We start from the raw sequence: 16,777 nt of genomic DNA on the forward strand, positions 1-16,777 counted from the left end.
GGCAAGTGTCTACTTTTCACTCAGAGACCTTCTGCTGACCAAGAGCCTCTGTAACATCTCCGTCTCTCCTGCCCCCTTTGCTTCCCATCTCCTTTAGCTGTGCTCTCTTTGTCTGAGGATGAAGACACTGATAGAGACATAGAACTCGGAAAGCTGCACTGTTTTACCTTCATGCCCCGCAGAGCCGCCATGCCCCTGATAAGGAACTGGTATGTCTCTCAAACAGAGCAGATATAAAGGCGTACTGGAATCAGGCGTGTAATCTTAGTCACAGGAATGGCTGAAGGCTGGTAAAACAGCAGTGATTCCTACACGTTACTCGGTGGCTATTTGATCACGTTTTCTCCTGAATCTTTACAGGTCACATTTCTAAATGGGACCAGACAACCAGACATGGGTGAAAGAATTTCTTTTCCTCAGCCTGTCCAGTGACTAGGACGCTCAGGTGTCCCTCTTTGTCCTCTTGCTCATGTACCTGGTGACAGTGCTGGGGAACTTCCTCGTCGTTCTTCTCATCAGACTGGACAGCCGGCTGCACACGCCCATGTGTTTCTTCCTCACCAACCTCTCCCTCGTGGATGTGTCTTACGCCACCAGCATAGTCCCTCAGCTGCTGGCTCACTTTCTAGCGGAGCAGAAAACAATCCCATTTCTGCGCTGTGCAGCACAGTTGTTTTTCTCCCTGGCCTTGGGCGGGATCGAGTTTGTTCTGTTGGCAATGATGGCCTATGACCGCTACGTGGCAGTGTGTGACCCGCTGAGATACTCCGCCATCATGCACACGGGACTGTGCGCTAGGCTGGCTGCCACATCCTGGGTCAGCGGCTCCCTCAATTCTGTCATGCAGACTGCCATCACCTTCCAGCTGCCCATGTGCACAAACAGGTACATTAACCACATATCTTGTGAACTCCTGGCTGTGGTCAGGCTGGCCTGTGTGGACACCTCCTCCAATGAAGTTGCCATCATGGTGTCTAGCATTGTCCTGCTTGTGACGCCTTTCTCCCTGGTTCTCCTGTCCTACGTGCAGATCATCTCCACCATCCTGAAGATCCAGTCCGCAGAGGGAAGGAGGAAAGCCTTCCACACCTGTGCCTCTCACTCACCGTGGTGGCCCTGTGCTATGGCATGGCCATTTTCACCTACGCCCAGCCCCACTCCAGTCCCAGCGTCCTGCAGGAGAAGTTGATTTCTCTCTTCTATGCCATTTTAACCCCGATGCTGAACCCCATGATTTAGAGTTTAAGGAACAAGGAGGTGAACGGGGCCTGGCAGAAGCTACTAGGTAAATTCTCTGGGTTACCATCAAAACTGGTAACGTGGTGACTCATGACCATCAACAGAAAAGAGCTTTGCCTCATTGTTCATGTGATTCAGATATGACAGGTATAATCTCTTTGACTCCTTGCCATGGCAACCAGGAAGTAGATGACGTAACAGGGACTGGTGATATTATGTAGGAGGCTGAGTGATGGGGTTGTGTTGTAGGATGTGGGTGTATTTTTTTTTTTTTATGTCTCTGCAGTACTCAGTGAGTTCGACAAGGATGTTATGAAACTTCTCGCCCTTATTCCATCTCCATTCAATGACCTGGTAATAATTAAAAAACATTGCTTTGCTCAACGTCATGAACTATTGGTTAACTACAACACATTAAATATATATATTATTTATTTATTTGAGAGAGAGAGAGAAAAAAAAAAGAAGTAGGGAGAAAGAGAGAGAGAGAGAAAATGGGTGCGCCAGGGCCTCCAGCCACTGCAAATGAACTCCAGGCACCTGCGCCTCCTTGTGCATCAGGCTTAGGTGGGTCCTGGGGAATCAAACTGGGGTCTTTTGGGTTTGCAGCTAATGCCTTAACCACTAAGCCATCACTCCAGCCCCAACGTCCTGCAGGAGAAGTTGATTTCTCTCTTCTGTGCTATTTTAATGCCCATGCTAAGCCCTGTGATTTACAATCTATGGAATAAGGAGGTGAAGGGGAGCTGGCAGACACTTTTAGGGAACATCTGTGAGTTTTCATCAAAACTCACAAATTGACAACCCCTGAGCATCTCTGGAGAAAAGAACTTTGCCACAGTGTCTTCCATCCAACTCACATGACGGGAGTAATCTACCTGCTGTGCGTTGGCAGTGAGGATGGAGCTGATGTAGCATGGCTGACAGGTTGTTGTAGGAAGCTGATTGTTTTTTGTGAGGCGTGAGAAGTGGGTGGGTTTCCGCGTCCCAGCAGCATGTTGAGTGGACATAGGCACCCCCACTCTGGCTCAGTCTCCTTTCCGATGTATTGGCGTAACTCATTCGTTCTTTGATTATTCAATATAGAATTTTTTTCACAAGCGATGCATATTAAGCTGAGTTTTACCTTTTAGTTTTGCATTTTGATTTCTTCCTTGCTAGCAACATATGGTATGTGCACACCCTGAAGCTACTGGTTCTGAGCATTGAGCATAGCACCCACTTATTTTCCATGATAACTTATAATGTAGTAGTAAGCTCTGGTGTCCAGTATATAATGTATATTAACTTCATTTTTCTTATGATATGTCTACTCTTTGATGGATTCAAAAGGGTATGATCCTGCATAAACTAAGAAGAATGTAAAGTTGGAAGTAAATGGAATTATTTTATTCATTTTTGGTATGTTGGACTGTGTGTATTCATGGCAGATTTTAGGTCTTATAATGAAAAAAGTGCTTTTTATGTATTTATACTTGTGTGGCATTGGAAATCAAATATGTTTTCACATTTGAAGATTTTCTCACAATAATGCATGGGGATGTTGCTTTATCATGTGTCATTCTAAGGAAGTATAGGGACAAAGTGTTATGTGTTATTCAAACTGATTAAACACTTTTTTTTTTTTTTTTTGGTTTTTCGAGGTAGGTTCTTGCTCTGGCCCCAGACAACCTGGAACTCACTATGTAGTCTCAGGGCGGCCTCAAACACAGTGATCATACTACCTCTGCCTCCCGAGTACTGGGATTAAAGACGTGTGCGTGTGCCACCCCTCCTGGCTGATTAAGAATTTTTTTTTTTTTTTTTTGGTAAATTCTACTGTAATGTAACCTTTGGGTGATGGAGTTGGGAAAAGAAATATCAACTAAAATCTTTTTGGGGATCCAGTTGCAGGTTGTTTGTACACAATGGCATTACTGGTGAAGGAAAAGCAAAGATTCAATCATTAAAGATAGTGAATAAACAATTTGACAAGAAAAGTATTAGGCATGTGTGGAGTTGCCTCTAGAAGAAGAAACTGGCTTTTTTTTCTGAACATTTGAGAGGAAATAAGAAAAAAAAAGCAATGAAGCTGGGCATGGTGGTGCACACCTTTAGTCCCAGCACTCAGGAGGCAGAGGCAGGAGGATTGCTGTGAGTTCGAGGCCACACTGAGACAACATAGTGAGTTCCAGGTCAGCCTGGGCCAGCGTGAGACCCTACCTTGAAAACCTAAAAAATAAAATAAAATAAAATAAAGAAAAGAAGCAATGAAATAAATAGGTAAATAGGCAAAATATCTAAGTCACAGTTAACCTCAGGAAAGCAGACTCATTTGTCAAGTCAATGCAGGATAATAGCTTTAATATAGATTTTAAGAAAACTTAATAGCTCCAATTGCTGAGTAGGAGCTGACCTCATGCCCATTTTAAGAGCCTAGTCCTACCTCAGCTCACATACAGGAATGAGGCCCTATACCACCTTCATATTATAAGGTGTTGGAGCATTCTGAGGGTACACATTGCCATTTAAGGAAAGCCTGTATGTAAAAATAGGGGGAAGAAATGACTGAGCAGGGGGGGAAGGAGGGAAAAGCAGGAGCGAGGTAATAGTGGATTTTCTCATTTTAAACATCTTAAAGGGACTCCCTCTTCTGTCTGTGTTAGTAGCTCAAAACTGAGAGATTCTTGCAGCTGGGAACACATTGTCAGGAATCTCTGAGTTTAATTTAGAAGAATTTGCATATTCTTCATTCTATTGGGAATGTATGTTTTGACCTTAAAGTTAATCCAATTCTATCCTTGATCTTAACCAAAAGGCTGAGAAGCAATAAGCTGATCTAGTTGTAAATTCCGTGACACAGGCAGGTGTACATTTTGTGGGTGGTAACGTCTACATAGTGGAGTGGTGACAATCAACGGCTGATGAGGTGCCATGGCTCCTATGATAGACACGTGGCCTTCAAACTCAGGAAGCTGGATCTTCCTGTGGACGTCAGCCAGGCTCTTACAGGAATCATTAGCAATCTCTCAGAAAGCTTGCTACAATAAAGGCTCAAATGACGACAATGGTTTATCTAGATGGCACGCAGATCAAGGAACATTCTGTGGAGGCTTTCTTAGACAGACCAGTGCTGGTCACACAGCAGGGCCAGCAGAAACCACCCAGGATCAAGACCCTCTGAGCTGAAGACAACTGTGGAAAGCGGTAGAGTGTCTGGACGCAAGTGCTGGGCTCCGAGAAGTGCAGAGGATGGAGATATCAGGATCCTGGTAAGAAAATCCAAAGCAGGGAGATTCTCAATGTTTTCCACCCCAGGACCACGGGAAGTTTGTGGAGAAACTTGCTGCAGTGTTGAATGGCCTTCCATTACCCCGCTCACAGCACCCCACACCCAGAAAGCTCTGCACGTACAGCTCCTTGGGAAAACAGACAAGGAAGCTTGGCTAATAGTGCTGGTCAGACACAGAGCTCCTTTCCTTCAGAAGAGCCCACCCACTTAACTTGTTTATTTATTTATTTATTTATTTGAGAGCGACAGACACAGAGAGAAAGACAGGTAGAGGGAGAGAGAGAGAATGGGCGCGCCAGGGCTTCCAGCCTCTGCAAACGAACTCCAGACGCATACGCGTGCGCCCCCTTGTGCATCTGGCTAACGTGGGACCTGTGGGACCTGGGGAACCGAGCCTCGAACCGGGGTCCTTAGGCTTCACAGGCAAGCGCTTAACCGCTAAGCCATCTCTCTAGCCCCACTTAACTTGTTTGAATTACTCAGACTAACAGATGTCCTCTGACCTGTGGAGACTGGCACAAAAGGAAAAAACAAACAAACTAACAATGAAAGGGGCAGAAAAATCAAATTTCCCCAGTCAGGAAGAAATACTGACCGAGAACACAATACTTCCTACTTTGTTTTATTGCCAATTTCGCTTTTTTACTTTAATTGTTAATTTTGGTTTTTCCATTTTTTAAGTAATGATAGATTTACACTTTAATTGTTAATTACTTTTCACTTGCGTCTTGCTGAATTGACTGTTATATCTGTCCATCCTTTGTCTAAACCTAATATACAATATTTTCTCAACTACTCTAACACTCATACTTTTCTTATAATACTTAAGCTCTTCTTTCCCCTTTCCCATTCCATCCTCTTTACTACATAAGTATTGATTCCTTCAGCCCTGATGAAAAAAAAAAAACCAAAACCCTATAAATTACATTCCCTAGCCAGTACTATGGCGCCATCAACTCTGAACCTTTCACAAGACCCAAGTGAGGTGAACAATTTTTCCGTGAAGTTAACACTGGTACTTCTTTCAAATGATTACATTTGTTACTTAGGTTACCAACCTTAAAACCAGGAGTGCAAGGGACAGTATCTTTAAAGTCCTAAGAATAAGTATATCAATGTAGGTTGCTAGGGGATTATCTCTTAAAATTTATGAAGAAATTAGAATAGTTCATAATCTATAATACCTATAATAGAATAGATAATCTATAGATAGAATAGATACTCTGTAGATAAAATAGATAATCTATAATATCTATAATAGAATAGATAATCTATAATAGAATGGATAATCTGTATATGAAATGGATAATCTATAATATCTATAATAGAATAGATAATCTGTAGATAGAATAGAAAATCTATAATAGGATGGATAATCTGTAGATGCAATGGATAATCTATAATATCTATAATAGAATAGATAATCTGTAGATAGAATGGGTAATCTATAATAGGATGGATAATCTGTAGATAGAACAGATAATCTATACTATCTATAACAGAGTAGATAAACATAAGTGAAGGCAGTTCACAACAAAAAGCCAACCCTGCACAACATTCCTGAAGGAACACACCACCAGAAAGAAGAAAGATATCTTTATTCTTGAAACAAGCAAATAAACAACAACAATAAAAAAAAAATGGGTGTGGAGGAAGGAGAGTCCTTATTCTCTGTGTGTGCTGGAGGTAAAGCCTGGGAATCTATGGAAATCAGTATAGAAGTTTCTCATCAACCTGAAAATAGAACTGCTGTGTGGTCCAGCTATGTAACTCCTGGGCATATCCCCAAAGGATTCTACACCCTACCACAGAGACACTTGCCCATCTATGTTTATTTCTGTTTTATTCACAGTAACAAGGAAATGATAGCAGCCCAGGTTTAATCAATAAATCAATAAGTAATAAAAAGGTGACGCATATACCTAATGGAGTTGTATTCAACCTTAAAAAGGAAAATTATGACATTTTTCAGGAAAACGGATGGATCGGAGAGTTTTTATAGGATGTGAGATAGCCCAGTCTTAGAAAGACAAATATCATATCCTAGGCCCCAATATTTATATATGGGTATGTGTGCAGGAATCACTGTGGCCTAGATGGCGAAACTAGAAAGAGGACCACAAGAAGCAGGGGCAGAGGTTATGAGGAATGCTGAGGAGTAACAGAACACCTGCTACGTGAAAGTGAGAAAGGCATGCTGGGAACAGGAGCGTAGAGGTAAGGGGACTTGGGGGAGATGACTGAGGAAGTGGATCAATCACAGAAAGGATGATAAAAATGCTGTTCCAGCCGGGTGTGGTGGTGCACGTCTTTAATCCCAGCACTTGGGAGGCAGAGGTAGGAGGATTGCCATGAGTTCAAGGCCACCCTGAGACTCCATAGTGAATTCCAGGTCAGCGAGATAGAGTGAAACCCTACCTCAAAACACGACCCCCCCAAATGCTGTTATAAAACCCACTATTTTCCGTGCCAATTCAAACAAACAAACAAAACATTAAAATAACAAAATACAGACCAAACCATGAAAAGAAGGAGAAAGCATGAAACAACAAGACTGCCTGGAGGCTGCCATTGTGGAGCAGATGAGAGGAAACCCAGTCTTCAAAGGGAAAACTGTGCTTGTACCTTTTCCTAAGAGCAAGTCCCTGAAACAGAAACAGGAGGTGGCAAGAGGCAGGTGTTGGGGATGGGGTTGCGGGGATGGCTAAAGCCCATCCAAAGAAAGCAGGAGAGGACATCTCTTAAAGAACAGCATTCCTGGGCTGGAGAGATGACTTAGTAATTAAGACTCTTGCCTGGGCTGGAGAGATGGCTTAGCGGTTAAGTGCTTGCCTGTGAAGCCTAAGGACCCCGGTTCGAGGCTCGGTTCCCCAGGTCCCACATTAGCCAGATGCACAAGGGGGCGCATGCGTCTGGAGTTCGTTTGCAGTGGCTGGAAGCCCTGGCGCGCCCATTCTCTCTCTCCCTCGATCTGTCTTTCTCTCTGTGTCTGTCGCTCTCAAATAAATAAATAAAAAATTTAAAAAATATATTAAAAAAAAAAAAGACTCTTGCCTGGGAAGCCTAAGGACCCAGGTTCAATTTCCCCAGAATCCATGTAAGCCAGATGCAAATGGTAGCATGCGTCTGGAGTTCACTTGCCATAGCTGGAGATCTTGGCATGTCCATTTTCTCTTTTATAAACTAAGTAAATAAAAATATTTAATTACGAAAAGGACACATTCTCCATGCACACACCTTCCCACTATAAGCAGTAGCAGCCCCTTTGTTCCAGTGGTTGGCAGAATCTGAGCATAGGGCCTGGCAGGATCCTTGACAGAGACCTAGAGTTTTGTATGCTGAAGAAGTGCGAATGTTCTGCTTATGAAGAGCTCCAGAGAACAGTAGCTCCTGGTGGGAAAGGTTGGGTGATCTTGTAAAAATGGTGGCCTCTGGCTAATTGACTCACACTTTCACAATAGGTCCAATGGTACCCCTAATAACTGTGTGTACTCACCTGTGTTCAAATGACGTGAAAAAGGACAGTCCACTTGATGTTGGAGAACACATGGGTGACCTGTAGGTAGAGGTGAGGGGTCAGCCTTGTTGTCTCACAGCCTTTTCTCCCAAGCTGCAGTGGGCTTTCAGGAAGATGACATTTTCCAAGGTGGAAGCAAGCTTATTCCACATTCTCTTCTGAAATCTCACTCTGTCATTAAGAGCTGGAGTCGAGGGCTGAGTGTGGTAGTGCATTTCTGTGTAATCCCGGTACTATGGAGGTTGAGGCAAGAGGATCAAAAGTTGGAGAACAGCCTGGGCTCCAGAGTAAGCTCCAGGCCAGTTGTGCTAAAAGAGTGAGGCTCTATCTGAAGAAGAAAACAAACAAGGGCTGGAGAGATTGCTTAGTGGTTAAGGCATTTGCTTGGGAAGCCTAAGGAAGTTCAATTCCTCAGTACCCATGTTAAACCAGATGTACAAGGGGCCTCATACATGGTGGGCCCATTCTCTCTCTCTGTCTCTCTCTCTTTCTCAAACAAATAAAGAAAAAAATATTAAAAATAAAACCAAACCAAGGCTGGAACTCTAGCTCATTCCATAAAATTCTTGCCCAACATGTTAGAAGCCCTGACTTATATGCCGAGCATCTCATAAACTGGACATAGTGGTATATACCCATAATCTCAGCACTTGGGGGTTGAGGACAAGAGGATCCGAAGGTCAAGGTCATCCTTGGCTACATAGAAAGTTGGAGGCCCTCCATGGCTGTGTGAGATGCTGAAGGTAGATATTATGGGTCCATTGTTCAATGAGGTCAGGCATTCCTGAGAATTTAGCTTGTCAGCATCTAGAAGTTGGGCCAAGAGTTAACACATAGAGCCACTGCGGTGTCAGGCTCCCCATGAGCTGAAGAGGCGAATCTCAACCCTGTCACCGCCCAGTAGTTCTGGACATAGACCCCCTCCTCCAGGCCTGAGACATACTTCTTGACACACCACCTGAGGGAAGTCATGAAGTAGGTCTGCAAACCAACCTTTTCCATAGTTCTTCTGCCAACTCTCTCTTCATGTTCTCTTCCCATTGGGTTCCTCAAGGCCATGTCCTCAGGTCCTTATCTTAGGATCTTAGTTTAGACAGTAAAACAGCATTGAAAACCTTCTGACTTGAGGACTGATCTGGGAGCAAGTCTACTGACAGTACCTTGACATTGGACAGTAAGATGTGTTGATAGGTGTCTAATAAGGAGAAGCATCTGAGTTCTATCTAGCTTTTGTGTGGACTTCTTGATGCTGAGTAAAACACTTGAGATAAACAACTAGAGTGAGGAATGATTTATTTTTGCCCATGTGCTTCAGAGATCCACGTTCATAAAGATTCTGGCTGCACAAAGCAAATCTTTAGCAATGACAGAAGAATGTCTCTTGGGAATGGGACTTTGGGTTTTCTTCTCATGTTTTGGGTTAGTGAACATTAAACTTTCATTTATAAAATCTCTTGAACATAGATAAAAGTTCAAGGAATGCAAGTAAGTTAAAAGGGAGATATAAAGGGAAGAGAAAGGAAGGGAGGAGGGTACTTAATAGGTTGGTATTGTATATATGTAAGTAGAATGATTGAGATGGGGAGGTAATATGATGGAGAATGGGATTTCAAAGGGGAAAGTGGCGGGGGGAGGGAGGGTGTTACCATGGGATATTTTTTATAATCATGGAAAATGTTAATAAAAATTGTGAAAAAAATGTTCAAGGAATTAAAGTGACTCCAAAGAAATTCCTAAATGAGTGGAAAAATTATCAAGTTAAAAAGAAGAAAAGAATGCAGACAAAAAAGGAACCGAAAGTGAGAACCCTAACAAACACAGCATAATTGGCCTGTGGAGATTTTATCTCTGTGGAAAAAGAAAGTTACTTCCAAATCCCACATCCTGGCAAACCCTCCTCTGCTCCTGGGAGATGCTGGGCTCCTGTCCTAGGGATAAGTTCTGGAAGATGGGAGCAGAGAGGATGACAGCAGAGCCTCCTTATCACACAGCCTCTCCTTATAGTTCATGAGTCCAAGAAAGCTCTGAGTAGCAAGCCCTTTCAGGTACACGGAGAAGAAAGGTAGCATGCAATGTGGCTCTGACCATTTCCATCAAAACCAGCTGACTGTTGCCACAGGACCTGTTCCCTGTTCCTCCTTCTAAAGGCAGCACTCTTGCAAGCCTCTCCTGCTTAGTTGGAGGAAAGAAAAGTGCATTGGAGTCAGGGATGGCAGGATTATGTATTTTGACAGGTCCTTAACCAAGAAGAGCAGAAGGAGGGTAATGTGACCTGATATAATGACATCTGACAGTTTCTGACTTATGGATCAGAGCACCCACTGGGAGTGCCCAATCATTCTCCAGTGATGCTGGCTGGAAGCCCACGTCATCTGAATGGTGGGCTCCAGGTTTTCTGTTGAGGCAGCAGCGGAGCATGTATGAAAGTAAGCATACAGAGGGAAGCGAGGAGAGGGCAGGAGACCATAGTCAATAAACATCTGAGGACAGCCCAACCTTCATGTGGCTTTATTTGTTAGGAGAAAAGTGTGATGTGAATAGTCATGCATAATAGGAAGCTAGAATCACAATTCCAAGAAGAAAATTTGGTAAGGAATGCTTGTGAACTCTCTTATTGTCAGTTTTAATATTGCCACCTTGCTTTTGAAAATCAGTGTGTGTGTGTATATATGATGTACATTATATATTATATATGTGTATATGTGTATATGTACTAAAATTTCAAAAAAATTAAATATTTTACTTATCATTTATTTGCAAGGAGGGAAAGAAAGAGTGTGAGAAAGAGAGAGAGAAAGAGAGAAAATAGGCACACCAGGGCCTCTAGCCACTGCAAATAAACTTCAGATGCATGTGCAACTTTATGCATCTGGCTTTATGAGGGTACTGGAGAATCAAACCCTGGCTGTCAGTTTTTTTAAGCAAGTACTTTCACCTAATGATTCATCTCTCTAGCCCTTTGGCTTTTTGAGGTAGGGTCTCAATCTGGCCCAGGCTGACTAGGGATTCACTATGTAGTCTCATTCTGGCCTCGAACTCACAGTGATCCTCCTACTTCTGCCTCCCATGTGCTGGAATTAAAGGCGTGTGCCACCACTCCCAGTGAAATATTTTAATCCCGTTGTTCTCCCTTCTTTCCTTCCTGCAATGAACTATGGCAGACGTGAGAATATGTTCCCTTTTGGTCAGATAAATAAGTCATAACAGTTAACTGGGAAATTCAGATTGATTAGCGAAGTAGTTCATCGATTGACAGGCAGAGGTACTTTAAAAATATTAAGATTGGAGCAAGGTATGGTGGTGCACGCCTTTAATCCCAGCACTCGAGAGGCAGAGATAGGAGGATCGCCCTGATTTTGGAGCCACCCTGGGACTACATAGTGAATTCCCTGGGCTAGAGTGAGACCCTACCTCAAAAACAAAAACCTAAGATCAGGGCTGGAGGGATGGCTTAGTGGTTAAGGCATTTGCCTGCAAAGCCTAAGGACCCTGGGTTGTGTGATGTTAACTACATAGTGCAGGGCTGTGTCACCATGCTTCATGGATTGACAGGTGGAGAATGGTTATGCAAAAGCCCATGCATTCATCTGCAGGTAGCTTCCCTCACTGGCCTGAGCACACTCAGCACACAGTGTGATTCTCATCACATATTCAGAGACGTTGCCTGATTGCCAACAGCAAACAGGTAACAGATCTGTTTGGGATATCTGCGTGTGAATTTCATGCTTTCTTCCTACAAGGTAAAGTAATTAGAGGAGCAGAATGGGTGAGAGTTTTTATAGGCTTTGCTCAGTCCATCTGTGATCTGGAAATCACTTGTGACTTGAAGGAGGTACACACAATGGTACTAAGAGCTCCAAAGGGCATTTCTGAACACAGAGACCTTGACGTTTCAGAATTACTAGAACAACGACAGGATTAGAAAGCTTGAGGCTGTGTCTAGATGGCCAGAATCTTAGCCTCTGGTTGTCTGAGTGTCAGTCAAAGGAGAACAGCACGAAGATGAGAGGAGACAGTCTCCCGTGGCAGTGAAGCAGTGAAATGTGTCAGAAGAGGATTAGGAGCTGGGTGTGGTAGTACACGCCTATAGTTCCATCCATCAGTAAGCAGAAATAGGATGGTAGGATTGCTAGTATTAGGCCAAACTGGGCTAGATTATGAAATCCTTTCTCCCTTCTCTCTCTCTCTCTCTCTCTCTCTCTCTCTCTCTGTGTGTGTGTGTGTGAGAGAGAGAGAGAGAGAGAGAGAGAGGGAGGGAGGGAGAGAGAGAAAGAGAATAGTTTTCTATGTTTGTGTGTGAGAGAGAAAGGGGGAAGAATGAAAAAAAAGAAGAGATAAAAAGGAAGAAAAGAGAAAAAGAAGGAAAGAAGGAAGGAAGGAAGGAAAGAAAGACAGAGAAGAATAAGGGAGGAAGGCAAGGAAAAAAGAATGGGGGCTAAGAGACGAACAGAATCAGCAGTCATTTCCATTACTGTCCATCACTTTCAGTATCCAGACACTAGCCGTCTGTAGGCATCATGCAGGAAACATGGCCTCAGCAAGGGCGAGATGTGCGTGCACCCAGATTCCCACGAAGTCCTAGCAGGCTGATACCTGTAGTACCGAGAGAAGAGAGTCCATTCAGCTCTGCATTTGTTTTATTTTTCAGCAGGCATATCCTGCTGATAGCCCATTCTTTGCCACTCTTCTGGAAGAAGAATGTAACTTTGGGGGAGTAATTATTCTTACTCACCCTCATAGAAAGTCATACTAACTGACACCTAGGATTTTGTCTTTCAGTTTTACCATATGTAATTTTTGACATTTTCTTGCAACTTAAAAATCTATGTGAGCTTTCTGTTGCCTAACTTGACACTCAAAATTCCTGATTATACCGACAAAACGGCTGTGCGTATCTTCAAAGTTGGAGAATACAGAGGTAAAAATAAACTAGCATGAAAGTGCTTATAACTGACGTCACTATGGGTTGGTTCTGAGAGAGCAAGTAGGGGGAAACTCATATCCAAGAAAGAAACACATGAACTTCATGGATAGAAAGTGGATGTAAAGAATAAAGTGTAGTTTTACAGTTAATTTTTTCTAACTGACATGAGCGTACACTCATAAAATCTCCATTTAAGGGAGGAGACAGGAAGAGGTCTGTTTTAGTTTTGTTGAGGTGTTTATCGACCTGCAATCTGGGTTTGGTCTTCAGATGTTCAAGGGCATGACGTGGGTAAGTGAGTTCTCCCTGCTGGGGCTGTCCAGTGACCGGGAGATGTGGGTGGCCCTCTTCGTTGTGTTCCTGGCCATGTATCTGGTGACGGTGCTGGGGAACCTCCTCATTATCCTTCTCATCAAGCTTGACAGCAGACTCCACACCCCCATTTTGCTACTCCAACAGCACTGTCCCCCAGATGCTTGTCCAGTTCCTGTCGGTGGGGAAGTCCACTCCCTCCACAACTGTGTGCTGCAATTATACATCTCTCTAGCAACGGGGGGCACAGAGTTCTTCCTGCCGGGAGCCATGGCCTATGAGCGCTACGTGGCAGTGTGCCACCCCCTGCGCTACATGGTCCTCAAGCTCGGAGGCCTGGGCCTGGGGCTGGCTGCTGGCTGCTTGGCGGTTGGCCTCACGAATTCACTGCTGCAGACCGCGTTGATTTTCCACGTACCCTCACTTCGCCTGTGAGATGCTGGCGTGTGCGGACATCTCCCTCAACAAGGTCCTGGTGGCCGTCTCGGGCTTCCTGGTGATCTTACTGCCCTGCTCTCTGGTGCTTCTCTCTATGCCCGCATCATTGTGGCAATCCTGCGTATCCGCTCTTCCCAGGGACGCCGCAAAGCCTTTGGGACCTGCACATCCCACCTCACTGTGGCCTCCACGTGCTTTGGAACAGCTGTTTTTACATACATGAAATCTGTGGGCCACTCCTTGGCCCAATAGGAGAGGATGGTTGCTCTCTTCTATGCCGTAGTGACCCCAATGCTGAATCCCTTAATCTACAGCTTGAGAAACAATGATGTGACTGGAGCCTTACAAAGAGTGCTGGGAAAATTTAAGGCAAAAGATAGATAAAAAGAACTTCTTTAAAAAAAACACAGAGAGAAATAATTGCTTCTTTATTCCCAAACTCCAACAAAACACATCCAAGGCAAGGAAGAGATGATGTATATACTCTTTCTCCTAAAATTTTCTCCCACATTGGATTGCGTTTTTGTAGCCTGGCTCTCCACATTACAGCTTTAACTATAGATCACTGGATTTTTATTCATTAGCAAAACCAAAGTCAGAGCTGTTGGGATGGCTCATCAGTTAAAGGCACCCATTTATAAAGCTTTACGATCAGGGTTCAATTCCCCAGTGCCCAGCTACTACCAGAGGCACAAAGTGGTGCGTGCATCTGGAGTTTGTTTGCAGCAGCAAGAAGCTTTGCCATGACTATTACCTCTCTCCTCTTTCTCCCTCTTCTGAAAAAGAAATAAGGAAAAGATATATTCAAAAAAAACATAAACAAAGCATCCTTCACTGTTAAAATGGACTCCGTTTCTCTTGGCTGGGTACCCTGTGGCTTCGTGAGGGCAAGGACAGGCACACTTGGTCACATCTACTCTCTCTGCTTTCGCTGGGCCACGACCTCCTGCTCACTGTTCCGGGAAGTGACTGACACTTCCATATCTATTTCAGTTGTCTTTTATGAAACACATAAAGGCAATATATGTTGGCTTTAGGATGTTAGAAAATCAGTTGTTTTTAAAAACCGCAGGTACATAATCATAGCAATCCTTAGTACAGGGGATATTATCACCTGCATAGTTTGTCAAATTTTAGAAATGAGTAAGTTGTTTTGTTTCCCTGCTAACTTTTTTTTTTTGTTGTTGTTGTTGTTGTTTTTTCGAGGTAGGGCCTCACTCTAGCTCAGGCTGACCTGGAATTCACTATGTAGACTCAGGGTGGCCTCGAACTCATGGTGCTCCTCCTACCTCTGCCTCCCAAGTGCTGGGATTAAAGGCGTGCGCCACTACGCCCTGCTTCTGCTTTTTTTAAACTGATTTTCAAGGATTGAGAGAGAGAGGGATTGAGAGAGAACGAACATTTTCCAGGGCCTCCAGCTGCTTGCAAACAAAGTCCAGATGCATGTTCCACTCTATGCATCTGCCTTCACATGGGGACTGGGGAGTCAAATCCAGTCCTTAGGTTTTTCAGGCAAGCCCCTTAACTGTTGTATTTGACTTCAAGGCAGTAGGAGTCCAAATCTAGCACAAGCTTTAGAAGCTGTACTAATTAGGTTGACCTGAAACTTTATATGAAGGAAACGTTATTGCAAATGCAAAACACAGATCTCATCTCAATGGGAATAGAAGGGAGCTTATTGGTTTTTTAAAAATTTTATTTAAAATAAAATTTTTTGACATTTTGCACACGTGTACATTTTGGTCACATGCACCACATTACCCTGCCTTAGTTCCCTCTCACTGTGCTCTTCCTCATCTCTTACTAGTGGCTATGCCATGGAAGAGAATAACTCCCCCTCTCTGGCAATCTATAACTGTCATTCGTTCATTAGGGAGGGAGGCGGCTTCGTAAGCTCCGTCCTTACCTGTAACAGAACGTGGACGGCCCCATCATGCACAAGTCTTGTGCAGGAGCCACGGCTGCTGTGAGCTCATGAGTGCAATGGCCTTGTCTGGACGATGGAACCACAGCATTCATTCCATTGTCCAGTTCTTACATTTTCTCCACCCCATCTCCTGTGATGTTTCCCGAGCCCTGGAGAGCTGATGTAGGTGTTCTACGTAGGACCAAGCACCCAGCAGATACTCACTTTCAGTACTTGGCTAGTCTTGATTTTCAGCATTAACTGCCTGCCATTGCCAGGAAGAAAGAAAGAAAGAAAGAAAGAAAGAAAGAAAGAAAGAAAGAAAGAAAGAAAGAAGGAAGGAAGGAAGGAAGGAAGGAAGGAAGGAAGGAAGGAAGGAAGGAAGGAAAGGGAAGGGAAGGGAAGGGAAGGGAAGGGAAGGGAAGGGAAGGGAAGGGAAGGGAAGGGAAGGGAAGGGAAGGAAGGAAGGAAGGAAGGAAGGAAGGAAGGAAGGAGGAAAGAAAAAAGGAAAGAAAGAAAGAAAGAAAAAAAGAAAGAAAGAAGGAAAGAAAGAAAGAAGGAAAGAAAGAAATAAAGGAAGAGGGAGGGAGAAAGGAAGGAAGGAAGGGAGAAAGAATGAAGAAAGAGGAAGAGAAAAAGAAAGGAAGAAAGAAGGATTTTCTGACAGACTGGGAGTAGAACGAACCTGCAGATATAAAGATAAATAGTTATGTGTGTGTGGTGAGCATGCATGTCTGTCTGTGGATGCACATGTGTATGTAGGTGCACATATGTGTGAACGAAGGTCAGAGGCTGACTTTGGGTGTATCCCTCTATCACTCTCCACTTTATGGACGCAGCGTTTCTCACTGAACCTACAGCTCGCTGACTCTGCAAGACTGGCTATATACTGATGCATCAGGGACTTCCTGTCTCTACCTCCAGAGCGCGGGGATTACTGGCACATGCCGCCATGCCTGGCATTTACATGGGTTCTTGGGATCTGAACTCAGGACCTCATACTTGTGCTTTCCTGACTGTGCTGTCACCAGCCCAGCCTCTACATAGTTAATTCTTGGGCTAAATATGAGTGACCATAGCCCAGGAACACGGGTCTAGGGTGCCCTAAATAACATTTTACGATGTGGAAACTATTTTATGAAGCTTTATAGTTACAGAACAAAGAAAGCT

General features: G+C 43.8%; 2 pseudogenes; both read left to right on the forward strand.

Moving 5' to 3' along the window:
* Window positions 1-373: 373 nt before the first annotated feature.
* Window positions 374-1,326, forward strand: LOC123463987 (annotated as a pseudogene).
* Window positions 1,327-13,233: 11,907 nt separating this feature from the next.
* LOC101605336 lies at window positions 13,234-14,085 on the forward strand (annotated as a pseudogene).
* Window positions 14,086-16,777: the final 2,692 nt, after the last annotated feature.

Source organism: Jaculus jaculus, chromosome 10, assembly GCF_020740685.1.
Source record: "Jaculus jaculus isolate mJacJac1 chromosome 10, mJacJac1.mat.Y.cur, whole genome shotgun sequence".
In the NCBI taxonomy this organism is placed as follows: domain Eukaryota; kingdom Metazoa; phylum Chordata; class Mammalia; order Rodentia; family Dipodidae; genus Jaculus; species Jaculus jaculus.